The sequence below is a fragment of the Micrasema longulum genome, unplaced genomic scaffold, assembly GCF_059751315.1.
Source record: "Micrasema longulum isolate JH-2025_06_02 unplaced genomic scaffold, ASM5975131v1 h1tg000261l, whole genome shotgun sequence".
NCBI classification, from domain to species: Eukaryota; Metazoa; Arthropoda; class Insecta; order Trichoptera; family Brachycentridae; genus Micrasema; species Micrasema longulum.
In genome coordinates this window covers 284,209-299,142 of record NW_028277465.1, presented here as the reverse complement: position 1 = coordinate 299,142, position 14,934 = coordinate 284,209, and the positions used below count along the sequence as shown (strand labels likewise).

General features: G+C 32.3%; 1 protein-coding gene across 3 annotated transcripts in view; it reads right to left on the bottom strand.

The window, feature by feature from the left end:
- The window catches only part of tty (tweety), a 253,959-nt gene that overhangs the window by 233,539 nt on the left and 5,486 nt on the right, over window positions 1–14,934 (bottom strand). The window lies entirely within an intron of this gene.

The following is a 14,934-nucleotide window of genomic DNA, read 5'->3' as shown; positions in this document are numbered from 1 at the left end:
ATGTTTTATTTATTTTATGTGCAATATACAAAAAGTCAACCGAGTTTGCGTTTGTCTGTAACTGAAACGAGTGGGACTTGCAAAAAGTATTGATAGAGTCAAAGAGAGTTGTATGTTAATTCTATGGAACGGTATTATTACCAAAATGAATATAACAATTCCAAATGACTTTTTTATGGTTCTAACAATGTACAATGATAAAAATGAGATCAATATACCTTCTATGACTAGTAAGTAAATTCGAAAAAAAGTATGAGGTAAAAATCTAAAAACATTTTTAAAATGTATAATACTAATCTAAGGCACGTTAAAAGCGAAGCAATAATGATTACATAAATAAAACTCATTATGAATGTACACTTAATACTTACAATAGAGGAAAATACGAAAATGCTTCTTAGATATGAAGGATGGATGTCAATTTTAAACTTATAATGACATCTGACGGCAGTTCACATGATCTACATTTCTGTTTACTAAAATTTGACATAAAAGCTGTATTTAAGATTACAGAATTTCTTGCCAATTAATGTTAAGCAAATATTAGTCCAGAGCTTACTTCTTAAACTCCTTGACTACGCGGATGTATGTTATCCAGATGCTAACTCTGAATTGCTTGATAAGTTAGAACGATTGCAGAATATTTGTATTCGTTATATCTTTAATCTTCGCAAATTTGACCACATAACCGAGTATCGCACGCAACTACACTGGCTCAGTATCAGGCATAGAAGAAACATTCACATTCTATCACTTCTTCACAATATTTTAAATAATCCCACTTCGCCTGTTTATCTGAGAGAGCTCATCTAACCTCTTTCACAACACGGACTATCTCTTCGTTCTAGTAACGAGAGTACCCTTTTAATACCCTGTCATCGCTCTAATTTTTTTGCCTCCTCTTTCACAGTAGGAGCCGCTCGATTGTGGAATAATCTACCCACTAATGTTAGAGACGCCCCTTCATTATTTACATTTAAGTCAAGATTGAAACGTCACTATCTAAATATTTAAATTGTTCCTTTATCCTTCTTCTTTCCTTCCCATCCCCTCTCCTCTCTTTATAGTATGGTGTTTTTTTTTCTTCTTATATATATATTTATTTTTGTTAATCTTTGCTTTTAATTTTTGTATAAAATTGTGAGATTCAATATGTCCATGTATTTATAATTTTCTCAAACCGAACGGTTTGGGTAGGTAGGAAGAAATTGCCTTAAGGCAATATGCCCGCCCTTATATGTATATTTATTGTATATGTATATAAAGTGTCAAATAAATAAATACTTCCCAAGATCCCAAGATACTTGAACAAGAAAAAAATTGCATACGGGGGATAAAGATTCTATTTGTTAACAGCTATTTATAAATTAAAAACACTGCCAACTATTTTTTTGTGCAGTGTAAATGGGAGCTAGATTTCTAAACGTCCATGCGCTATGTAGCTGCAAGACGTATTGTAATCTAGCTCTTATATAATTATTAAAATTACATTCATGGAAATGGGGAACTAGAATCCCAACCGCCTATGCGCTATGTAGCTGCAAAGCGTGTTGGCATGCTTATTGTACAGCGCCCTTGAGGTGATTTTCACAAAAATGGCGCTATATAATTTATCCTAAATAAATAAAGCTATAATTTATTATTAATGAAAACCATTATAGATGATATAAAACGGTATAGGCTATTTATGTTAAGCAGGTTCCTCTATATTTATAGGTTTATTTTAATATCTTAGAGGTTTGAAAACTTAGAAACTTTCTATCACAAAATTTCCTTTTCTCAAAATCATCTTTTATATCCTGGACCCTGCGCATCAACAAAATATTTAGAAAGATAAAATTAGTGAAATTTCAATATTTTTATTTAAAATTTGTAGGACTACGAATGAATAAAAAGTCTATGATTTTTTTAAATCATACATTTATTTCGTTTTAAGATAAAATATCTTAAAACCGAAATAAATTTATACATGAAATAAATAACTACATGAAATATTTTTTTTAAATAAAAAAACAAACCATCACGCCGTTTCCCCATAGGGCTAGGCAGACAGGATAGAACGCCATATTTTTGTGAACGCCATGTCTTTGCATACAGACCTCGCTTCCTCTACATTCATACATCTTCTCATGCACGCACGCCGATTATTCCTACTCTCGACATGTCTATCTATTTGATGGACTCGATCGTGCCATGTCTTTCACGGTCTTCCTCGTTTTCTGCATCCATCAACATTCGCATCGTAGATCCTTAAAGCCATTCTTTCGCTGTCCATTCGCTCTACATGTTCAAACCAACGCAGCACCCCTTTCTTGATTCTTTCATGTTTCAGCCTTACACAGTATTTTATAATCTTTGCAAAATAAATTAACAGAACAGTTAAACAATGTGAGTACGTTTATGATGAAAGAAATTTTTTTATTACTAATTGCTTCCTATTCTCATGAGCGTCCGTATTAAATTTTCTAGAAATCGTTAGCCGTGACAAGCCGTAAAACACAACGCAGAGAACATAATAAAATACCTAGCAAGTTTACAAAACGTTTTAATTCAAGATGATGACATTCCTGCTTAGAATGAGGGAATTAAAAAGTATAATTGGGTACACAAGATAAAAACCGGGAAATTGCCGTCGTCAAAATGTGAACACAAAAAGGCGGCCGAAAGTCGTCTGGGTCTGGAAAGGCAAACCAAAAAGATGAATGCGTACTTTAATCTGGAACATTCCAAAATAAAACGAGGTATAAATCCTTCCAGGACACCGAGCCCCGCGCGGTAAACGAGTAGCGGACTCACAAAAAAGGCGAGAGTAAATAAATATTACTTATGGTCAAGGAGACAAATGGTGTAGTCGTTTCTACAAAGTGGCGGAGCTTCACGCTCTTTCGAGGATCGAGCTTATCACGAGATGGGAGACAATTTGGCTGGAAAATAAGAGGGTTTTACTGACAAGATGACGCATGACGTGGCGACCATGTGTGGGTCTGCGTTAGGGCATAGTAAACCAAGACTCTTACACGTAATAATTATTTCAGTAAATTGTACACACATATGTACAATATATCTATGTACAATAATAATACATGGGTACTTTCATTAACCGGCACAATATCGCGCTCGTAACAGGAATGGTCATACCGTCATAGTTATAATATAAATAATTACATTAATTTCAGGACGTTGTTTTGGTTTAATAAAACATTATTTATATCTTTGTTTTATGCACGTTTTGGGCTCGTTATAAAATGTCACGAGTCGATCGTTCTTGTCTGTATTTTGGATAGTCCTACGGAGTCATTGTAAAAAATACTACGAACAGTCATCAGAATACGTGTTTTCTAAAAACTAGATACGAGTAGTTTAATTAGGAATTCAATACGTATTACGTAGTTATAGCAAAAAAGTGAGTTGTTTTATTACTTATTTACAAAGTAATTTATACAGTTCAGGGCTTTCAAGTTTTCTCGTGTTGTCAAAGAACCGCGTTTTGTCGAGTCCCTATTGTGCTATTTTATACATAAACATTAGTTATTGCCTTAGTATTATTGAATTTGTAACATAAGATATGTGCATTGATTTCAGTTCCTAAAAAAATATCAGGCAAGAGTGTGGGAGTATTCTAACGCAGGTACACTCATTTGGTATGAGTATATTTTCAATTTGGTTAAAATGCTAAATTATCTTCCTCGAAGTCATTTTGAATATCTGGCAGAACACAAAGAGCACATTCGCACGACCCCAATGCAAAATATTCGCAGTTAACCGCCCCCAGCAGATGAAATGGCGTCCCCCAGGTAAGGAAAGCTCGATCCTCGAGTCAACGACAACACATCCCAGTAGAGGAACATAGCAAAAAAAGGTTTATCAAGTCGCATATTCAATAGCACAAAGGTTTCGATTGATTCCCCTTTTTCTAATGTATAAAATATACTCGGTATGATTCGGGGTATGAAATCGCGGAGTTCGGGTTACGAGACACAATGCACGCATTGTATAATGCGGGGAATTTATAGTAGGCGTATCTCTGTGGACTGTCGGCAAAGCTCGCCTCAAAGGGATGGCAAAGTTTTGCTGCAGATGCCGAAGGGGAACGGCCCGTTCAGGGCGGAAGCGGGGCGGCGAGGAAGGTTGTTATGTCAACCACCGCATTACATCGTGGATAATAAACATCTTGAAGGTCGGAGATCAAATGGACCGAACGCCATCTAAGGAACACAAGACGAATGCCAAATGCATACGTGAATTATTTCAAAGCGGAATAAAAGTATATTTAATTTGTCGGCCTCGTAGTGTAATGGTCGGCGCGTTTGCCTACCACGAAAGAGGTCTCGGGTTCGAATCCCGACATGCCATGAAATAATTATTTAACTACACGGGTGTTTTTACACTAGAATATTTCATAGTCCCTGGACTGGTACCTGAAGCGTAAGACTTATCATCCTACCTTCATGTAACAAAATTGATCAACCAATGCAGTGCCCTATGCACCATTAGTTGCGGAAAGGTAAAGATGATGGCGATGATTATTTATTATGCCTATATTTTTCCGAGTTCGATTCCAGAATGAGTCAGTAAGAATAATTCTTGGATCGAAAAAGGTCAACATCAGGTTTCATGTTTTTCTTGCTGACATTTAGTAGAGGGTCGATGTCAATTTATTAAAAGCATGTTTTCAAGAGATGGAAGAGTAGAAAAAGATGTTGAAAGAACTGGCAGTGCACAACGGAGTTTTAGTCCCAACACTAATGTATGGAAGTGAAACATGGAACTGGCAGAGGAAGGATGAAAGCCGAGTGAACGCGGTTGAAATGCGATCTCTTAGACGAATGTGTGGGAAATCAATGTATGACAGGGTTACGAATGATGAAATCAGGCGAGAGTGTAAATCTGAGTAAAGTATAATTGATAAGATTAAGAAAGGGGTCTCTGAAATGGTTTGGTCACGTAGAACGAATGGAAGACGAAAAGATGGTAAAACAAGTATATATGGCGAAAATGAACGGCAACGTGAGACGAGGACGACCAAGGCAGACGTGGCATGATCAGATAAACCAAAATCTTAAGTCTGGTCATGTCAAAAACAAACAGAATCGAAGGGCATGTATTACAAGATATATGAATGTGGAAGAAGCTAGGAATGTATGCCAGGATAGACGTGTGTGGCGGTCCATTCCTACCCTTACGGGGAAATGGCGTGATGGTAGTAGTAGTAGTAACTATTTTATATAAACATACATACGCGGTAATATTTTTTTATTAATATTCGTTATCAAACACTTGAGGCAGTTCATTGTAACGCCACAAAATTGCTTAAAAAATACAATTTACGATATTGGCCCTTTTAGATTTAAGCCACAGAATGAAGTGTGTAATGTACTTGAACAGCACACGTTGGTCGGTCTTTATTCTCGAAAATAGCTAATTATTCGAAAAACTGATGATTTGTTCGATATATCGCATATTAATCCATAATAAATATATAAACTGTCATGCTTATCGAATTGCATAGATAACATTCAGTGAAAATAATAAAAATAAAAGAATTCTAAAAAAATAAACTTTCATTGAGGAAAATCGTAGTTCCATATGCATGTATAACAAGGCAGAGATCAAAGACCAAAATATAAATATTCACGGAACAATGAAAATGCTTACAGGAACTTTGTTAAGCAGAATTGAGTCGATATAATCGCAGCCATGAACAAAACATTGTTGTGCAATCGACGGCGATTTTTGAAAGGGATATTTATGTATAGATGCAACAAAAACCAACAAAACTCGTCGCAAGTACTTCGCTTTTAAATATGTTTTGTTTTTTATTATGTGCATTAATTTGCACTCACGCGGGTTTCATGGAAGTAATGCATAGGGGAACAAAAAATAAGTATTATATTTAGAATAAAAGGTATGGTAAAGATATGTTATAGTCCTTAAAATGTAAGATGATTAGAATGACAGCTGTCAAACTCAAATCAATAGTGATGGGAAATTACCGATCACCGATCATGTACTGATCAAATCGATTTTATCAGTTTTTTCATGCAAACATGAAACTCTGTTTCCGAAAATTGATTAAAAAAACGCAAAAACAAGCCTATTATAGTATGTTGAATACAATTATTCACCAAAAATAAGACATTTATACTTTTTCCGTGAACATTATCAAACGAATTTTTTTTTATTCCATCAATTTACATTGATCAATTTGTCCATGTTAGAGAACGTTTTTGCAAAATGATGTAACCTTGTAAGAACGTCGTTAATAATTAGATTTATTTTAGTTTTTTTAAGTTTTAAAGCTGATTTTATATATTTATGTTGATTTATATGTCAAGAATTGTATTAAAAAAATCAATTAACTTACCAAATATGAATGATTTTTCGTGTGTCAATATAAATCACTCCTTAGACGTTACTACAAAGTTATATCGTCAGTTTTTCTGACAACTGACATTTTAATCATCTTAAATTTTAAGGACTATAGTAAATCAAGTTAAAATAAAAGCGCTCTTGAGGTGGTTTCTCGACAAAGCAATGCCGTTGAAATTAGCTAATTAAGTATTTTAAGTAGGTATCGCTGTTTGTTTTTGACTTGATTACCGAGTGAACTTTTGACATAACCTGATAGTTTGAAGACAATATTATTATAGATTATAGTAACATATTACGGTCCCGTTTTTGTATGTTATTAATATGATAAAGAGAAGTTCACCAGCTTTACGATACGCAAAACAATGATAAAATGGAGCAAGGACAGGTGTGAAAACGCACGTAAAAAATACGAAAGTCCCAAATGAGACAATAAAGGGCTTTTCTGTAATTTTACGCTGGCACCATAAAAATGTCCAATAATTGTAAACGGAAGACACACTATGAAAATTTAAAGCGCTATGGATTCACGTTTTAAGCCCAAGTAATTCCACGAGCAAACTTCATATAAAAGACACGATCTTCTGCATGGGATTTTAGTAGTTACGGGGATCAGTAAGTTATTTTGTAAATCTGGTACTTTTACTTACACGTTAAATAATATTTATAGATAGTAAAAGTAATCATTTCAAATAAGGTAACGTTTTACATATATTCATGAACCTATGGCTTTTAAGGCTGTAGTCTGATAAAACGCACGCAAAATGAAAAAAACCATACGATTTTGCCATTTTAAAACGAATGTTTTTTTTTTAATCACGCAATAATAAAAAAATATAAATTAGATAAAAACGATATTTTTAAAGGTATTTCTGTTAAAAAATATACTTAAAAGTTTTATGTAACTAAAATATAATTACTTTTAGACCGGCAGATTACGCCGTTCCAAATTTAGACTAAACTTAGGTATCTGGGATTTCAATAAAGACTAAGTATTGAACAAAAGTTTGGCGTAATAATTTAAAGATAATAAATTGAACATGAAAGTGGCGGAAGCCTTTTTTTGAAACTTTTTGAAAAGAAATACAAGCATTTTAAATCACATACATTTTTGTGACATTTTCCTTTATTTATACGTAAAATTATGCCTAACGGTAATACTTGATTATTTAGTTGAAACCTATTTTTATAGAATTGTATTCTCTTTTTTTGAAAAAATAAGATGATTCTGGTTGTAGTATTTAATTTATAACAACATCTTACTTACCTTTAGACCTGCTCGTATCGTTTTTGGTAAGGGCAGGTATGAAGGTCATACAAATGTAAATAATATGTTGTTTAATTAAATATTACAACCAGAATTATCTTCTCTTTAAAAAAAAAAGATAATACAATTGTATAAAAAAAAGGTTTCAACTTAAATATTTCTTTTTTTTTATATTACCAAAGGCGTAAATTTCCGTAAAAAGGAAAATGTCACAAAAATGTATGTGATTGAAAATGCTTTTATTTCTTTTCAAAAACAAAAAAATAAAATTTGGCTTCGGCCACTTTTATGTTTAATTTATTATCTTCAAATTATTAACACAAATTTTAGTTTAATACTTCGTCTTTATTGAGATCCCAGATACCTAAGTTTAGTCTAAATTTGAAATGGCGTAATCTTCCGGTCTAAAAGTAATTATATTTTAGTTACATAAAACTTTTAAGCATACTTTTGAACAGAAATACCTTTAAAAAATATTATTTTTATATAATTGATGTTTTTTTATTATTGCGTGATTAAAAAAAACATTCGTTTTAAAATGGCAAAATTGTATGATTTCCTAATTTTGCGTGCGTTTTACCAGACTACAGCCTTAAGACTGTGCCGTGTTGTGTTTTTTTATTATTACAAACATAACTGTAAATTAACCATGAAATGACATCTCACGAAAATTATCCGTAAGTATAAATTAGAAAAATGAAATTGTTGTTGATCAAACAGCGAAATAAAAACAGTCACATATTCGAATTTACTATAAAAGTTAAAGAATTTAAATAAACTTCAAGGCCTGATGATAAAGGTTTTTTGCGTTGTAAACATTACGCGTGAATCTAATTACCTAAAATAAAAGCTGTTTTTAAGAAAACGATAAAAGATTTTTCTATATGCTCGACAGAAAATTATGTACTATTAAAACATAATGTTATATCATTTCAAATTCTCTCCAAGGTGAAAACGTATACATTTATTACATTAGGTAATTCTAATTCTAAACAAATGATAGATCGATAGACAATATTATGGACTGTTAAAAATAATAAACAATTTATTATAACGCTGAAAGGACATGTTTATTTAACAGTAACATAATTTATTTAGTCTTCAGACAAAATAATACTAAATGCAATTGGAAATACATATTCATTACATACATACACACATTATAATATATATGAAATCTGAATCATATCGCATTTGAAAAATCACGTGTAGCTAAAGAAACAAAAAATTAGGTACCATGCTGTGTTTTGACGTGCACGAGACTTGGCTGTATAGGTCGAGGTGTTGAGTCAGTGTTATATGCGGCCCGTTCGAAAATAACAAAAAGTGAAATTGCGAAGGCGAAGCCGACCTCTTACGTAATGTTATGTAGGTAATTCTTACAGACAATTATGTCATGAAATTCTATAAATAATGTGACCAATATTCAGTACGGTATGATCGAATACGATGGTTAATCATAGACAATGAAATAATACATGAACAATCGGATAAAAATAAATATTACAACTGAAGCTGTCCACGGTATAAATGTGATATAATATGCATTTTTCTTAAAAATTAAATTAATTGAATGAGGCAGAGCAGCAGTAGTAAAATAAATCTATATAGGTACTTATTTATATTTTATTTTTATTCTAGTAAAATAGCCGAATGATACAGAATTGCAGAGGCACTTTCACCATTTTTTTTCACTAACAAAAAACAATGAATTATTACAAAACAATATTTTTTTGTAATATTCTAAAAAAAACCAAAGAAAATAATCAGTATAAAAAAAAACAAAGAAATGTATTAAAAAAATAAATATATTTACATAAGTAGATATAAGTTACTTATGGATGTTAACATTAAATTTTGTTTTTAATACTTATCGATTAGGTACATCATCTGTGATTTGTTAACATTGTGAGTTAGTGATTTAATAGACAAGTAAGATTAAAGTTGTTTTTTTTTTTATTGTATTAGTAAAATAATATTAGATGCTGAAACCAGAGAAGTCGGTTGAATTAAAACATGGTTTTCAACCTCGTATAATATTAACTATGAAAATATCAAAATAATGAAGAAAATAATATACAAACAAATTATTCAATAAAAACATCAACAATGTTCTAAAGGCAACTGTACAAATCGAGTAGTTTAAGGATATATAATATTTGTTTGGCTTGTCACAGCGAACAAAATTTGGCAATTGATTGACATATAGAAGTATGACATCCCTAAAGAAAGATACGCCACCTGTCACTTCTTATAAATCAAATAGAATCTGATGTGTTGTATAAGATTTCACTTTGTAATGTACAATATGTATATACCAGTATGTGTATAATTTACAATACAATGCGGACGGCTAATACACACACATTTCGGCTATGTAGATACACGTGTGTTTATTTTAAAACCTTACCTAAGTAGACCCTCAGTCAACACTACTAAAAAATCCGTTTAAAATTAATAATATCTGTTATCTAAACGGGTACAAAATTACGGAGACCTGAAATTAAAAAGTAATTCAAATGACTAATTATTGGAAATCATGTTAGTAACGGTTTAAAAAAAAAAAAAAAATAGTTGAAAAAAGATGAGTGATATTTAAATCCGTCAATTTGGACTAACTGACCGGTTTTATTGCTCTGGCGACATCTTCAGGACTGGTATATTTATCAACAAAATATATATATACAAAATCGTAAGGATAAAGTTTTTGAAATCATATAGGGTCAAAGCACCAATGAATGACCGTTTAAGGTTCAGCTTGTAGTAAAATCCACATCAAAGGTATAAATTTCATTATTTAAGCGTACAAAATAAAAGAAAACAATAAAAAATACATTATTTTTTCTAAGTACTTGACTGGAGGCCGAGAACAAGACGCAGACGCGCAGGATTATTATATTTTCTCACATATACTTGTGAGAGAAGATAATGATTTTGAAAATCCGAGATGCCGATGACAAGAAAAAAAAACATTTACAAATTACCAGATACTTCTTCGCCTCGACTTCAAGTTGGATTTCAAAAAACCGTTTTTTTATGAATTTTGTATTTTATCAAATTCAGTAAAACACAAGACAATAGTTGTTATAGATAATTAACAAAAAAAACATTCCCTTCTATCTAATGAGGTATGTTATGCATACAGACCCTTCCAAACATACCCACAAGACGTTATCACATTCTTTCTTAACGCAGAAAATGCCGTTCATACGAGTTTAACTAAAATGAAAAAATATATCCAACCCTCACTATACATCGTCCACCGTCTTTAGATAGGTAGTGTCTTAATAAATAAATTACAAGAATTTATTAAAGATACTTGGAGTTATTTTAGGTCTTTTTTTTTGTTTCTTATTTTAAAATATTTATACAGTGTATTTTTATTGTGTACGTGCTGTAACGTAAAATTGATAAAATCATGTATACCCACGCACAGGCTATGCCTAAGTGGGATATTTTTTCTTATTATTTTATTGTTTGTCTCAAGAAAAAAATTACGGTAAATATTTTTAAAATATCTAAATAACCTATATTTTTTAAATTTATTACATAATTACATAAGTATCTATGCCTCACAACATAATACATAACTACATGTGAAAACTTAGAAATAATGCAAGCAGTACTGTATATTTTTAAAGAAGTTACGTACTAAAAAATAATTTTAAAAAAAAATGTGGCTCATAATTATGGTGGTAATCAATATTATTATGATACAGGAAAACGTGACTTGTGTATGTTATTCAGAGCATAAATTCTATACAACCGAGACAGCACCCTTTTAAAAAGCAGTATCGAAAATGCAGCCTCGCTAACATGGATTAGGTCGACACCAGAAGCACTCTCATTATCTTCAACAAAACAGGCAGAAGGCAGATTATATAGACGGAAAGAAAAAACAGTCTACGGTGACGCTGTTTTAGATATTCATTCGGGAAAAAATCACTAAAAACAAGAACGTTTCAAATAGTTTTACATAAAATTTCATTCAAAATTCCACAAAATCACTTAAGCAAAACTGTAGCTATATAGGTCATCCTTAATTCTAATTCTTAAAGATTACGTAATTATGAATAATTGCTCCACGCAGTGGAGTACTACTCAATACAGAGACAGGGTACAAGGTTGAGTGAAGATTACGAGGTCAGAGTAAGGAAACTAGTAACCACCAACCGCTAACCTAGCCACATTCAACCGGAGCAATTAGTGCTGATGAGACTCACAGATCTCGTGCGGGTACTGCGAGAAAGCAAGGTCTAATCATGGTCCATTCTATCTCAATTCAACGGTATTTTACCTATACGTTTCAGATTATCGTGAAATTTGCACATGCGGATGTAGGTTCCTTCTATATAGACTAAAGACTAAAGACTAAAGAAAAACACAAAATTTTATCTTTATATACATAATATCAACCGAAAACATGACTTTTTAATGTTTCTAAAAATCCATTTATTGCATCAGAGACGGAAAACATTTTTGCGAGGGGAATATGCGACATAAAATGATAACATTTACAGGGCTTATGACCTATCATTGACTGGTTTAAGTGGTCACTTTACATACTGCGTAACCTTTGCGTATGTTTAAACATCCAGATTTCCCCAACTCTTCCATCTATTGACTTTTGTAAAGTAAAAGAGCTGAGACCTTTATCTTGTGGGTATGATTCATCCGGCTGAACCAATTCACCTCCTAGGCGACGCCTGAAAACATTTTTTCCATGTTTATACTTCTTATACCAGTTAGTTTAATCAACAATGTTTTTATTATGTCCAAATGTTCTAAATAACTCCCTATGGAGGAAATCCAGCCTGTCTACAAACATTTGGACATACTCAAAACATTGTTGAAGAAAACAAATGCTCGATTCAGCTGTGAACAGAAAAGTGCATGAAAACCATGTTGATTTTATGCAACGTTATCATCATGAATGATACTATAAAAGTACATACCTATTTCTTTTTAATGTCAATAAAGGTTTCAGCGCTTTGACTTCACAAAAGTCAACAGATGGAAGGTTGCGGAAATTTAGATGTTTAAACATAGGCAAAATGTTGAATGTTACACAGTGTGTAAAGTGGCTACTGAAACTAGCCGAACATAAAATTTGATGCAAAAAACTAATACAAAAATTGTAAAAGAAAGAATAAATAAATAAAAGCTTATAGGACCTGGAAATGCCCAGACTCCCGGATTCTCTTCTCAAAAATGCTTTCCCTCTCTGCTGCAATAGATTTCTGTAGCTGAGACGCGGAGTCCAGTTTTTGTCGCTTTGAAGTTTAAAATGCAGAAATGATCGCAATAAGCTATTTTATACGTGAATAAAACACCGAAGTTGACTTTCGTCATAAAAACGCTTTTTTAAGTTGAAATAAAAATCTGAAGTCCACTTTGTTTTGATGAAATAAACATGAGTAGCCACAGATACGCTATTTTAATGTGTGCTATTATTATCAAAATAATTATTATTTTACATTGAAAGTTCTTTATGGGTTGAAATTATCTAATTGGACATGTCGAGCGAATGGACAGCAAAAGAACGGCTAAAAGGATCTACGATGCGAATGTTGATGGATGCAGAAAACGAGGAAGACCGAGAAAGACATGGCACGATCAAGTGCATCAAATACTTGAAGATGGACATGTCAAAAGTAGGAATAATCGGCGAGCGTGCATGAGAAGATGGATGAATGTAGAGGAAGCGAGGTCTGTATGCCAAGATAGAGTGATATGGCGTTCTATCCTCTCTGCCTACCCCTACGGGGAAACGGCGTAATGGTTTGTTGTTGTTGTTATCTAATTTGGTTCAAAAGTTGTCATGTTTTGGAAAATGCGCAATCATAAAATCTTGTTTCCTGAACATTTTGTTCAATGTGACTCTCATGGTTTATCCTTTGAGGTACAGATTTTAGTTCTTGATAACTCGTTTGGACAAACTCGAAACAATTTTCCAAAATCTTTTCTGGAGCGTATTCAAATAAAATTGTAAATAAGTATGCTCCAAGGACAGTTTGCAAAGTGGTTCAAGTTGTTTCGTCGAGTGTCAAAACAAAATATTGCGAGTGAACGGAGATGGTATTCAAATGTTTATTTTACATTCAAAATACTTGTTAGTATTATTATTCACATTATAATATTAAAGTAAGCCGGTAGTACTTTTTTCGAACGTTCCTTTCAAAGATTTTCTGAAAACCGAGGAAATAAAAAAACTATTCACAAAATTATTTACGAATGTTGGAAAGTGTGTTTATTTTTCAGATTACAGTGACGAAACTGAAATGATAATTTTAGATAATCTTATCTACAATACAAAATGTTATGTAGGTACGCCGGCGGTCTGAGCTAGTCAAACAAAATAACTTTATATTCAACTCAACTCATAGTGTATTCAAAACTCTTGCGTTGGAACGTGAAATAAAATGGCATAATACATTGAATGCTGAATAAACAGCGTTAAAAGCGTTCTAGATCTACATGCCCCCCGATTACAATACTAGATTTAGGTACCCTTCGATGCCTTATACTTAAAGTAAACTCGAATATTATACGTAAAAAAAGAATATTCGCATTCAATTTTGGCGGTACTTTTTTTTTTTTTACTATATACATAAGAGGTAAAACAGAGTACCCTGCAATGTAATTATGCTTTATTAAAAAAATAAAGCATAATTACACAGCAATAAAATACATATTAATAGTAAAAATAGTAAACAAAAAAATCCCACAAAGGCATGGCCTGTTCGTGGGTATACAAGAAAACGTTAATGAATTTTTGCTCCTAAAATAAATAATGGACAGTTATAATATAACCTAACGCGATTTGTCTGATCATCTTACCTTCATGTAACAAAAATGATCAAGATACGCTGCAATTGGTGTACCGATGCAGTGCCCTATGCACCATTAGGTGCGGAAAGGGAATGATTATGATGAACGCGATTTGTAGTGTGACACTAAGAAAGGCAACAATTTTTTTCAACGAATTTGTAATTGTAATTTTACGATAGAAAATTACGGTGGACTATATTATGTAGGTACCTCAGTACTGATTATTAACACATGTATAACGATGAATGTCTTACCTTAAAATGAGGAACTTCAGCCCTCAGGGAAATTGGATATAAAAACGTTTTCTTGCGCGCGGTAAAAATTAGAGCATTATATTATACGGCAAAGTTTCTTGAAAATGTACGAAAAAAATATTTTAATAAAAACGAACGACATCACTAGTTCATATGAATTAACCAATGATAAGAGAGTTGGGGTCACACGTTAAACGCGAAGTAATTTCAGAA